The 14,214-nt window shown below is 39.6% G+C and overlaps 1 protein-coding gene across 1 annotated transcript in view; it reads right to left on the reverse strand.

Moving 5' to 3' along the window:
* The window catches only part of ADARB2 (adenosine deaminase RNA specific B2 (inactive)), a 306,016-nt gene that overhangs the window by 213,063 nt on the left and 78,739 nt on the right, over positions 1–14,214 (reverse strand). The gene's annotated exons all lie outside the window — the stretch shown is intronic.

A 14,214-nucleotide genomic window follows, 5' to 3' on the forward strand; every position in this document is an offset into this window, starting at 1 on the left:
CACTGCAGAAATAATCAGCAGTAACAATGCAATATAAAGTTGCTACCTCTTCAATGAGCCAAGAAACATAACCATTCATTTATTGTACTTTCTTATGTCACAAGAAAAAAACATCCATTTTTATTTTAATAAAGTCAAAGCCATTGAAACTACCTGTAAAACACACTAATAAACACTTGATTGAATTTATTAACATTGATGAACTACAGAACATGAAGCCCAGAACAGTTTTATAATTCTTAAAAATTACTTTAAGAAAATATCAAATCATAATGCCCCAATTAGAGAATTACCTGCAATTTTCCTGTTGTTTAATTATACCAATGAAAAAATATCAGGAGTGCCTAGGTAGACAAAAAATATGAAGGCTGAAATTCTTAGAAGTTTAGAGGTGTTGAAGTTTTACAATACAGATGTAAAATACCGAAGGCCAGATTTTTAAAAGGCATTTTGGTGTCTAAAGGTGCACAACTGTGTCTTGTTCAGTTATGCCCCTGTAGTTCAGGCTATGTTGAACACACAGTTCTGGAAACATGTCTATGCCATCCGTCTCTTTAGTACCCAATATTTAGTACCCTATAACAGCATTATGCTTTGAAACTAAAGCCCTAATGCACCATTTCCATCCTTTTTCCTCTTCCTTTGCTTCAGCTGCTATTTTACATTTTCACACGAGCTGTACAAGTCCCCTGTGTGCTCAGCTGGCCCCAGCTGCCCAGATGTGCCCTACCAGCAGCACAGGCAGGATACTGCCCACCTGGAGGGCGGCAGCTCAGCCTGCCCGTGGAATTGCACACCATCACCAGGACACTGCCAGCCTCACAGGTGCCCATCAGCAGGCACACAGATGTGCAGAGGTTTTCTCAGCAGACACCAAACACTCAGAGGTCAGGTATGAGCGAGGGGCCCTGCCCCACGGGCACGGCTGCAAGCAGCAGGAGCAGCCAAGGCCACCCTTCCTTCCAAGCCTTCCCTCCTGCTGCCTCCCAGCATGACAGTGGGAGGGAAAATGCACAGCTCAGAGGAGTCTAAATTTGAACAGCTGAGCTCAAATGAGAGATTTTTACCTCCTTGGGGGTGCTTTATAAACTATTTGTCTTTTTTTTTGTTGAAGACGAGCAAAGCAAGAGTGGAAAACATCAGAAACATTTCAAATTAAAAACAATACTTAAATAATATTGTATCAAATTTTTCCTACTGTTCCTTTGCTCTGAGACAATTGCTTTTTCATCAGAGATTTAGGAATGCCTGAGAAGAAAAGTATATAGAAATACTGACAGAGTAGCATTATTACCAAGTTATTTACCTTTTTATATCAACCCTGGTGAACAGCTGCTTTATATTTTATATATGTTTAACAGGCTTCTTATTTGTTCTGATTAATTCCTGATTACAGTCCATCAGTTTTTTTCTATGTATCTTCTGTAAATAGAATGGGAAGTATGTTTGGAATCTGAAGTCCATGCATATTTACTTTAGTCAAGCCAAAAATACTTGCTTGCCTTAGCAGTCTCATAGCCTCTCAGGGAAACATGCCACATTCATTTACACAATGATGAGATGGGAAAATGGATTAAGTAGTGGCTGATCGCTTTGGGACAGTGAGAAAATGATGGAACCTCCAGACCCCTGAACACTTTAGGTGCAAAGGGACTGACCCAGTTCCTCTGCTGTCTATTCAGGAGGTTTTCTTGAATATTCACCTCCACCCTGCTCCTAGTTTGTACCCCATAAAAGTTCATACAGACCTTGGCAGATGGGACTATCTCTCCCAGAAGGGGTTTTACTCATGAAGTCCCACTTTTCCTGCAAACCAATCAGACTAATACCAGAAAGCTGTATTAGTGCAGGACACCTACTTGTTTCTTCCTGACCACAAATATTTTGGAGAAATAATCTAATTTTGGAGAAATAATCATGAGTGAATTTATGCACACAGTAGTGTGACTTCTGCCTCAGCAGCCACTCTAAATGAAATTACTGATTTTTTTCTTTTACTTTCTCAGTCACAGTGACCACACAGTCCTGGTGGAACAGAGGAACATGATGTAACCCTTTGAAACACCTACACACCAGCTCACTAATTATCCCAAACCAGCCTTTTTCTTCTGGGACAGCAGGAATCCCATTACTATGCATTAAAGGAGGAAAGAGAAGTTGCCCTGAATTGGCCATAATTTTTGTCCTGTTTGTGCCCAAGTTGGAGAAATGTCCTACCTGAGGTCTGAAAACTCCTGGGTGGCCTTCAGTGTCTACTGTTTAGACACCTTTACCACCTGAAAGCTCATTTGGTTCAAACAGATGAGTTCACAGAGCTGGCAAAAAATTTCTATCATCCTGGGAAACATAAGTACTTCCATGCACGAGAGGCAAAAAAGTAGCTGATGTGTGAGGTGACATTCAAAGCACTGCTGCCTCTGCAGAACAGAATTATTATTTTCTGCTGCTGTTCTCTGCATGTGGGTTGAGGCCCTGAGCCAGGCTGCTGTCTATGGCAGGGAAACAGAAAGAAACATGAACATGTTTTCATGCCTTATAGCTGAATACTGCAAGGCATGGCACATCTCTTTGGAGGTCATGAGCCTCCCCAGCTAGGTCAGATCAAACACCTCTGTGGTTTGCACCCCTGAGGAGAAAATATGGTTTTTTATGATATAAATGTCAAAAGAGCTAGGGCCTGTTGAAATGTGTTAGTGCCTTGTGGGTTATTTTACACTGACTTTAATTATGCTCCATCTTCATTTGAAAGCCTGATTAGTGCACGGTTCAGTTGAAGCCACATTGCCTGCCCAGCTGTGTGCACACCCATGTGTGGGGAGATTGCAGGGACGTGCCAGAGACAGCAGATACTGAACTACACCAGGGTATCTCACACCTGTAACAATTTAGTGCCCAGAACAAAATCTAATAGCCTCCTCTGCTCTTTCAGATCCTGAGATATCTTGACAAACCCAGCTTAGATGCTAGAAATCCCATTCTGATTTAAAACTACGCAATTATGGCAAATTTCTCATTTCTGTTGCCTTATTAAAGGTAAGAGACTTTTATCAACAGAACTGTGTCATTTCATGCATAATGAAGACTAACACAGGAATTTAAAGCTGTGGCAGATATATGGTGGTGTGCTAGGAACAAAAATATGCAACTGTTTGTCATTAAGGTTTAGTTGTCTTATGCCAAGGTAGAGTACATTTTTGTTCATTAATACTGAACAAACATTTGTTTCACCTGACTTTACTCCCAGCTAGTGTAACACTGAAGCAGAACAGAACTCTAGATCACCTTCAACTAAACCAGCTTCTTAATATTTATGTTTTTTAATGTTCAGGGCAGAATATGCCAGGATGGCTCAAAAAGAACTAAAAGTAAAACAAAATAATACAGTTCCACCTTGCTGTGACGCAAAATTTTTGTTAGTCATTGTGCACTAGGACTAGCATGACATCCATGTAGTTTCTTATTCCTCACCCCAGAATGCACTCAGGTTATTTTTAAATGCCTGGTAACATGTTTTTGAAGCATTGCTCATTTTTCACAGGTCTGCAGCTCCACGCATCCAAGTTTTCTTACAAGATGACTTCTGCATATGTTAGATACTACTTCTGTGCTGAGTTACCCCCAAACCCACTTCTTTCCTTCTCCATGTCTGCATTTCATTAACTGCCCACTTCTGAGCTGTCTATAACCACGGGGGCTCAGTGTTCACCTGTGCCCTGTCTCTTACCACCCCAGGCCTGAATGTATCTCTGCCCATCCTGTTTCCATCTCTAAAGGCATCTGCTATCATTCCAAGTCTGCATTTTTCTGTATGACACTGCTCTGTTAGAACCATACATACCTTATTCTACACTGCTATATACAACTGCTACTTCTTATTCTATACTTCTACTATAACTGCTTGTTACTGATATCTCTCTAAGGCTGTAGGTTGTACCACACAAAGAGAAACAATTTTTTAAAAAAAATTAGCCAAAGGTCCCATTAAAGAATTTGCTGTCACAGATAAAACAGGGAAATAATAGCTGCAGGCAAGTCAGCAGAAGTTCAGATGCAGTAAAACTATCACGCCTCATGCCTTAAAAACTCAATACAGAACCTGTGGTGTGTTTTAGCCATGGCAACACCTGTTACAGGGCTACATGGACAGTGTCATTAACTGTGCTGGGCCAAAGGTGGCTCTGAATGGAGAATGGGGCAACACCACAAGGAGATTAGGAGAGCTGGACCCCGATGGGATGTTTGCTTTGAGAGCATGAAGCAGAAACATGTTCTGATCAAGTGAGATGTTCTGCTTGTTGAGTTTATACAATACTGATTTTTTAAGGCTATTTTTAGCAAGAGTGGATATTTTTCTTAAGGAAAAATATTTTTTCTGAAGTATACATGGTATATAATAGAGTGAGCAACTTGCATCTAGTCAGTGTTAGAGAGGAGGATGTGACTGAAGGTACTTCAGTCACCTGGCATGTTGAGTCACTCAGGCAAATACAAATCCCCTTGGTAAAAATATTTCTTGAATAACAGTCAAGTTATGACAGCATGAAAATTTAACATGTGATCTTAACTTTCCCCCAGGTGACATCTAGTATTACTGAACTGGAATATCACACATATATTTTTAAAAATAAGCTAACATTTGAAAATTGCTTTTAGGCTAGGGTTTAGACATTTTGGACCTAGCTGGATCCTAAAAATGCAAATTTGCTTTCTCCTTTCATGCTGTCAAGTCTCCCCTCCTCTATTCCAACCTATATTTCTTTTGAATGTGCTTGAGTCCCTAATCTAAGGCTTGGCTCCCTATTTCTTCCCTCTCCCATCCCTTATCTCACATCCCAAGTTCCTGCCTCTCACAGCTGCCACCACATGTCTCAAACTAAGGGCAAAGGTCTTAGCTTAGTCTCCACTTTAAAAGAAGAGCAACCCCACCACTCTGCAGCTGTTACCTCTTTGGTCACCCTTTGCACCTGCAGAGGAGAGTTATCCCCCCCTAGGGATATGAACAGGTAAATTGGGTATATGGTCAGGCACCACACAATAATCTGGTCAGGAAAATGGTCCTGATGGACTGAAAAGGTCTGCAGGGTGCTAAACAATCCCTTGTTCGTTGTTTGTTTTTTTTTTTTAATCTAAGACTGGCTGTGTCAGTGTACTTGGCTATTTATAAACAGAATCTATCAATCTTGTACATAGTAAGTATGAATTAAATAGCACTGCACAACTTCTCACACACACTATATAGCAGAATAACAGTGCATAATACACTATCTTATCTATGCACTCTCATATTACCTGCTTATCTTGTGCCTATCAGCATAGTCATCTAAGCCCTTACATGTGTATCAATATGAGCAGCAAAGTCCCTCGTGGAGCATCACTGATGTTTCCTTCACAGCACCTTACTCCTCAGTAAAAGAAATACTCTCATTATAGGAGAATTTCAGCTGGAGAAAGGACACTTCTAACTTTTAGGTCCAAAACCTCATATCAACACCACGTCCAGAAAACAATCCTGCCATGACTAAACCATGTGTAAATTCTAAATGCCAGACTGATCTCCACTGGTGCAGGTTTTTGGGAAAAGAGGGGACCTGTGTGCAATACCAGTATGTCAACATTTTATTTCTCTTGAAAAATTCTAAAATAAACTTAAAACTTCTGCAGAGCATCAGACCTGGCAGAGTTTTTTCAATTAGCTATGAGTCAGGATGTCATGGAGAATGCTGCTGCTCCAACTCTAACCCATCCAGGCAAACCATTTTTTAGGAGGGGGAACCCTTGCAGTAAAGTAAGCATCTGCACATGATGGATGATCTAAAGCCTTAGGTCGTTCCATTTCACAGGCACCATCAAAATGCCATCAGTCATGGCAGTTTTCAGTCATGACATCAATCAAAGCCATACTTTAGTAAATTTTAGCAGAAACAATTTGCATCTTGAATTATCAGATCTCTGCTTCTCAGTACTTATGATACTGTCACATTTTTCACTGAATTGCTTTGGAAAGAGCAAATGTAAAAGTTCCTGGAAGTGAAATGAAATTGTGATGGCTTCTGCTTAGACAGTAACTTCCAGCAACACTCTGCAAGAATTTATGGCTGAAACTTATGTTTCTATCTGGTTAAAACAGTAACTAGCAAACAATTTTCAGTTAAGAGTGAATGTCCTAAGCCCTCATTCAGATGGGAAGAAAGGCTGGATTTCAGCCTTTTTTGGAAATAAGAAAATCAACCTAAGCAATTCTGCAAGTTTTATGGAGTTCAGAAAAAAGAAGATTTTCATGCAAAGAGCGAAACTAAATGGAAGAAGCATTGCAGAAGGCAAGTTTTGGAAAATTTGCTTTTCCTATGTCCTGCAGACAGGATAAGCAGGGACACAAAAGACATAAAGATGAGGATTTCATGCTGACAGTCCCTAGAAAAAACTGCCTTGTGCCTTAGGCAGGACAGGAAGTTTCAGACCCTGCCCAGAAACTGCACAGCCTCAAATGTTTCTCATTTAAGAAGGTGAAGTTTGTCTTTGTTCCTAAGCACCACAGAGGTTCAGTAGGTATTATGATCATGTGATGAGGTATCAGTTGGTCTGACCAAACTGCCAGCTACCCCCACCTCTGAATTTTGGGGCCAATTAATTATATCTACTTTTCTAACTCATGTACTCCTATGCAAAAGGCCATGTCATAGCTGAAGTGCTGGCACAGAGCTGCTTGGCTACTGTTATGGACTAAAGAATTTGTTTGAAACTTCTATTCTTGGGGATGGAAATGTTAATTCATACCCAAAAGTAATAAGGAAAATAAAAAAAATGGAAATAAGCGCCCACAAATCCAATAGCATATTCTTCAATCTAACATCATTATGAATGCCTTTGGCTGCATGTTCTTTCTGGTTTATAACTTAAAAATTAACAACCTTTAAAGACAAAGGAACACAAATGCAGAGCTTTAAATAATTTGGTATGCTGCACTCCATTTTTGTAGATTTCTTTTAATAGTTCTTTGCAATGTATTCTATAGCATATCATTACAAAAATTCCTAATTGAATGTAATTTCTGAATCAAAGTCTTTTTTTAAAGTTAAAATTGATATCATATTTTCTTGAAAGCTGTCATCTTAAAAATATAGTGGTGTTTCAATTTAGCTGAGATATATTGAAAAAAGGAAGAGCCCTGTGCTCAATCTTAATGCGTTTTTCAAGGTCTACTGATGTTTTCTATATTTGTTTTTAGCTTGTAAAAGGAAAATGAGATAGAAAAAGAAAGTTGAACTGGGTGAGCGATTCATAAAATTAGTTTGAACTTGCCTAAACAGAAATTCTATGCATCCCAAAACTCATTTTTCTACTAAATGTTCAAGTCTGACTTTCAGCTACACTACTCCTCTTTGTCTTACCCTGTCACTATAAAATATTGTTATTCTTTGTGTGATTACAGAGAATAAAATATTTCCTTATTAATGCAGCAATTTTTCTTTCACATTACTTGAAAGGAAAGTCAACAGAACAACAATGATCTGAAAGAGAGAGACCAGGCTTGCTCGCCTCTTGGTAGCTAAAACTACAGAATGGATGGCTGCAGATGGCAAAGGGAGCACTGATAGCCTCAGTTCTGTTCCTCCTCCACAGTTTCCAAAGGAGCTACACTCTCCTGGTACTCAACTACCTTAAAAGCTCAGGAGTCCTTTTTGAGTTCAACTCACCGCATTCCAGAATCCTCTCTTGACAAAGCAGTGCCACAAGCAACATGAGCTGGCAGTTTGACTACAGAAACCACGAGAAGCTGCCTGTGGAGATCACCCCCACAGGAGTAATCCCTGCAGATCTGCATGGAGATGTGACTCTGCCTGCACTGTTTGGCCAACATTGTCCACTTCCCACAACTCTTCATTGGTCCTTCTATCAGAGCTAACATTCACTTTTTTTTTTTTTTTAAGATGTTTACCAAACATATAAAATTCCTCAAATATTTATATTCAAGGAATTGCAGATGCCTTGCTAGATTTCATGAGGAAGATGGCTGGACAAGGGATACTGTTTTCAGACTGAAATAATGTCGATTTAGACTAGATATAGGAAAAAAAATTATGATCAGAGTGGAGAAACAGGTGTCCCTGAGAGGTGGTGGGTGCCTCATCCCTGGAGGTGCTCAGTCAGGTTGGATGGGGCACTGAGCAATCTGGTCTTGTTGAAGATGCCTCTGTTCATTGAGGGGAGTTGGAACTAGATGATTTTTATGGCTCCTTCTAAAACAAACTGTTCTATGATTCTGTGATTTGAGTGAAAACCTTTCTTATAAGTGCTGCACCTGAGACAGCAGAGAAAATGCTTATCATCATTATTTTTAGACAGAGAGAAATAAGAAAACACTATTAGATAAAAGAGGATTAATAAAATTAAGCAGAAAATTAATTCACTAAATTAGTGTTCTGTAAATAAGGATAGCTGTTCAAGTGTTAAAATAAAACCTACATAAATAGAAGGTGGCTAAGAAATCTTTTGCTCTGATTCAAATGCAAGAAAAGATTCCTTTGATGCTGATGAAGGAAAATGTTTCAAAGATATGGTGAGGGATATATAATATTCTCCTACTGTCCAGCAGACTCTGGACAAAGATGGGATATTTGGATAAAGTGGTTTATGAGAGCATGAAGGATACTGAGGCACTCAGAATGTACAGCAAAATTATGGTGGTGTTTTCTTCCACTGTTGATTGAACTTGCCAGTAATTTCTAAAATAATTCTGAAAATCTAAAATAATGCCAGCAGCAGGCATCAGGACTGCCCAAAACAAAGCCAAGGACCCAAATCAAAGCTTTTGGCAGCTCACTGGACACTTCAGCCTTACTTTGGATAGCTTGAAGACAACCATTTCTGATGAAAACCTTATCATAGTAACTTGTCTCTCCTGATATTTTGATATATAAGGATGAAATTTCAGACTTAGTGGAAGGGAAGCGTTCCAGGCTTTCCAGCACTGTTTGTTAAAAACAGAAGAATCCACACTTTGATTGAATCCTGAGGCTGGGACTAGAAATGTTTACTAAACTGTCTCAGATGAGAATTTTATCCTAACTAGTTTGCAAGTTTTGCATCAAAGAACATCTGCTAAAGGCAGCATAAAGCATTCATGGCATGATCAGGGAGAATGACAAGCACACTGGTAATTCATCACTGACAGAGTGGTCACGGCTCTAGTCCTACACTCTCACCACATTTCCAAAAGGAAGCAGGTGGATGTAAACCACCAAGGAGTCTGCAAATAAATCCCAGGAGGGATCACATGCATTGACTGTCCAGCCCTCAAGCTACCAAATTACCCAGGATAACATCATGGCAATGGTTCTGCAGGAGGACTTGAGCCAACTTTAAACAACGATGGATAAGTCCACCTGCTGACTCTCCAAGAGACTCCCACCACATATGCAACCTGCCAGCAGATTTAACAATCTAAAAGTAAACCTGACTCGTGGCTATGGTGTTGGTGAAAGCACCAAGGCAGTCCATCCCTTTGCTGTCATCAGCAAACACTGAGACACAAAAGAAGAAATGCTACGTGACTGTGCAGGCCCTTCAGGATGGTGTTTTTGCTCTCCAAAACCCTTAGGAAAAGACAATCATCTGACATGCAAGCACTCAACACTTCACATTAAGAACCTACCTACAAAATTATTTTAGTCAAAGGTGATTTTTGCCCTTTTCCCTACTGGTAAAATGTCAAGCATGCCTGCTCTGCTCCCAGAAAGTGATGAGCAGGAGTGTGTAAAAGAGAAAGAGAGAATGAGAGAAAGAGAGATCCAGAAAAGATTGGGCAACTTAATTTGTTCTCATTAGCTGAGGAAGATGTAGGCTCCCCTGGGGCATTACTGGGAAAATGGTAACCTCAGAGGCAGCAAGAACATCTCAGGTCTCCTGTGACTAACAATGGGCACCTGGCCAAGCTGCCATCTCTTGTCCAAGCCCGGATCGATCTGCGTATCCATGCCCTGAGGAGAAGCTGAACTCCACCTGCATTCCTGAAGAGAACTCTGATTATGCAAGCCCTTTGTTTCTTTATAAAGTACAAAGAAAAGATGAGCTTGAATCTTGCCGTGGCTGAAGACTGCTGACTATAAGCACAGGGGAAAGAACACGCATGGTGTCTTCCTCCAGCCTTGTGTTTGCTCCAGTCTGGTCTGTGTACGTCCCTTTCTGAATTATGGCACTTCAGAACAAATATACTGAATATTCACTGAATATGCACAGGAGTTGACATGAAGTTATTCAGATAATTAGTTGCCAGATCACTTTCTTAGCACAGGGTGAATATTAACATACACAGTCTGTAGAAATTTGAAGTAAAACCCTCCAGTTTGCTAGCAGTAAAGCTTTTGACAAATTCCAGTGCTTTTTCTTAAACACTAATAATGTTTCACTGAAGCTTTTTGGTACCTGGATGGACCAGAAAGGAATTTCTTTAAAATAGAAGAAAATTATGATACTTATTAGCTGGCAAGGCTCTAAAAAATCAATCCTGTTCTCTCAAAGTCATGACTTCTTGATATAAAAAATGGAACCTTTTAAATAATATTGATTGCTATTGTTAAACTGTGAAAGAACAGATTATCTACTCATGCAAATAAGGAGGAAAATAATGTCCAAATCCAGAAGAGTTATACAAAGAACAATTCTGCCCTACTGTAAGAGGTTACAATGAATATCTCATTTATATGTTTTTTTCATTATGCCTTCTGCAAAAAGAAATCAAGCTACGTGCTGCATCATGAAGACTGTATGACAGCAACTTCTTTGTTAAAAATATTCCAGGGACTGCTGTGGGGCTTAGATTGCCTGATATTTTCCTCTAGAACTCAGACAGAATTGCGTATTTGCAAATGATTCTAGATTAGGGCGACTGACTTGTCCTCCAGCAGATAAAGGCTGAAGAAACCAGACTTTGGGACACTTTGGGACACCTGGGGAATGTCATAGGGTTCAGGGAGTGAAATGCTCTGTACAAGGCAGGATTAACCACTGGGAGGTGACTGGTGAGTAACAGCCCTGCTGGAGAGGACTTAGCACAGTGATGGACATTGAGTTGCAAATAATTTGCAAACAAAGCAAAATGCGCTCAAGGCTTCCAAGAGAGGAATTTGGGGAACTGGGGCCTTAGGCCAGGATCAGTTGTTACTGCCCACCTCCGCTTGGTGCTGGTGGAGCTAAACAAGGGAACTCTGTGCCCAGGTTTCTGCCCCCCTGCTCAGGAGCGATCCCGGAGAGAGCCCAGCTCAAGGCCAAGATGGTCCAGGAGCCAGAGCATGGGGCACTGAGACCTCAGCCTGCCTGGTCTGGGAAGGCTCAGGGCTGATCTCCAAGCATCCTGTGACTACCTGAAGGGGATTTACAAAGGTGACAGAGCCAAATTCTCCATGATAGGAAGATAAGACAGGACAAGGCTGTGGCGATGATGTCCTTGGCTACACATCCATGCTGACCGAGTCCTGTGCTGGCCACAAGCTTGTTTTGACTGTGGGTTGGACTGAAGGCCTCATGAGCCTTGTTTCAACCACATTTTCTTCAATTTTCCTAAAACAACATCCTAATATAGTAATTTTCTAATATATGCAGAAGAATGGTAAAGTGAGAACCCTCTATCATAGTCAGAGGCAGCTTCATCATTAAGGAAGCTCCTTAATGTTGACTAACTTGACTTTTTTATTTGGGAATGGTTAAGCATGATTTATTCTGGCTTATTAACTCTGTTCAATGAAGAAAATTGAGAATGTTTTCCACACAAATGTTAGGCCATCATTTTAAAAATTCTTATGTGAAATGTTATCAAGAAATCCTGAAATAATCACATTCTTTTTAGAAACAAAGTTCAGTTGCACTGGATATCCCCCATATCTCTTCCAAATTATGGCAAAGATAGATAATATCAGGAATTCTAATAGCTCTAGTGTGAAGCCAAATGTGAGCATTAAAAACTGAAGGAAGGATTATAAGAATAGCTGTTAGTGTGGACCACAAGATTTTCATGAGACTAATTAATTTTAAACAGAAAATATTCAGAACTATTAAATTCAAGTATCAGAAATTCTTTCTTTCTCAACCACATGACATATACTCATCCTATTGGATCCTTGCCTCCTTGCTCCTGAGCTCTCAGCTATGGAGAACAGCAGAAATTCTTTTGCTGATACATGAAATTCAGAACTCCACTGACTACTTAGCTGCATTTTTCCTATTTTGAATTTGGATTTCCTGAGACACACTTAGATTTTTTTTTAAATCAGCTGCATTTTAGAGGAGTAATTAATAATCAAATAAAATTATTTGGTTAAATTAGAGTAGTTTTGGTTGGAGACGAGAATAATAGGGGAACCAATCTGGCTTTGACTTTCCCATATTTCTTAGACCATCAATCTAGGGAAAAAGATAACATTTTGTGAGGTGAAAAATTATTCTGCTAATTAAAAGAATATGATTGTGGAGTACTCAGTCTTCGAGCAAATGCCCCCAAAAATGGAGTTTGTGAATTTTCTATAAATTTAAATTCTGTTAGCACAACATTTCTGATGAATTTGAAAAATATGCCTTTATACTTAAAGGAGCATCACTTCACTGTAACTTGCAAATGTTTGCCTTCCAAATTTAAATTAATATGCAATAAAGAAAGCAATGATTTTTCCTAGCAGAGCAGGAGGGGATTTCAGGTTTCCCAAACTAGTGGTTCATTGTGATTTGCTATGAAAACTCCACCATTTTCCTGTCAGCCAGAATTCTTCTTAAGACCGTTGTCATTTACATCACAGACATGAAAGTCAGTCAGTTCTTTTTGGAAACAAATTGTGCTGATATGCATACACCAAAGATGGTACTGACTGGTCAGTAAGACACAGCCCTCTGCATAGGAAACTTTTGGAAACTAAAGATGAATTAATTATTACCTCAGAAAATATCTCTTTCAGTATGAAAGCTTTCAGGGTCAGCTTTTAGGTCTTCTGTCTCTGGGAAAGCTCCATGCCCTGCTCCTGCTCTTTGTGCCATTTCCCCTGCACAGATGACTTTGCTCTGTTCTTTCTGAGTGCTCAGCCCTCACTGCCCTGTTAGGGGTTAAGCGGCCCTGCTCACGAGGATGTTAATAAGATAAGAGATACATTTTTATCCCAGTGTTTCAGTGTGTGTCTGAAGACACACAGAGTAGAAGTTGTCCAGCTCTGTCCTGACAAGTGGGTATTTTAAATGGATTTTTCAGTGCAACTAACCAATTAAATCAGAAAAACCCAAGAACAAAACCCTAAATTGATAATCCAGTAGAGTAACTCACACAATGGCAAAGAGTTCTGGAGAAGTACCAAGGACATCTAAAATGATGAGTCTAAACCCCAGAAGGAGAGGAGCTTGTCAGTTATCCCAACTGGTGCATTTCCCACAGTGCTGCAATGTCTGCAGTGAAATGCTAGATGGAGGATCAAAAAAACCCTTAACTGATGGATCTTTGATGAAGTAAAGTCTTTCAGATTTTGATGATGAGGGAGCAGAGAGCAAGACAAGGGAGACAAATGCCAGTGCCATTGCTCTGTAACATATAATCCAGCTCATGGAGCAAAACTGGGAAAGACTTTCCTGTCAGTCCTGTTACTAGAAACAGGGATGTTAAAGCTGGTTTCAGGAGAGAAGAGATAAAATGGAACAGCAAAAACAGTAGCAAAATAAATAATTTAGCTCAGTGGCAATTTTTTTTTAATATCACATTTCTGATTTTTGAACTATTTTGGCAATACCTTCTTTGGCTTATGTGTTACTTGTCAGATAGAGAAGAACTGATCTCCATGGAAACACATTATATTAAATGTAAAGAGCCGAAACTATCTATCTATCTATCTATCTATCTATCATCTATCTATCTATCTATCTATCTATCTCAGCATCTAATTTTATTTAATCTCAATAAATGGTAAATCATAGTAAGAGAGGAATAGAGACCTGTACTGAAGCATTTGTTTAAGGAAAATAAAATACACTAGTAGATACCAATTGAAAATGGAATATTACCTACATTTAAGAGGCAGAAAACAGTATCCAGAAAGATTTTAAAATAGGAACAGCTTTCTAGGTAAGTGAACATCTGCAGGTCTGATCACTGCTTCAAAAGTAATGTGTAATGTAAAGGAATGAGATGCTGAGACACTTTGGGTCTCTCAGGAGGTAGGACAGGAGGAAAAGAACAGAAGTTTTCTG

The sequence above is a fragment of the Agelaius tricolor genome, unplaced genomic scaffold (genome assembly GCF_023055355.1).
Source record: "Agelaius tricolor isolate 1412-34295 unplaced genomic scaffold, bAgeTri1.0.p SCAF_6, whole genome shotgun sequence".
In the NCBI taxonomy this organism is placed as follows: Eukaryota; Metazoa; Chordata; class Aves; order Passeriformes; family Icteridae; genus Agelaius; species Agelaius tricolor.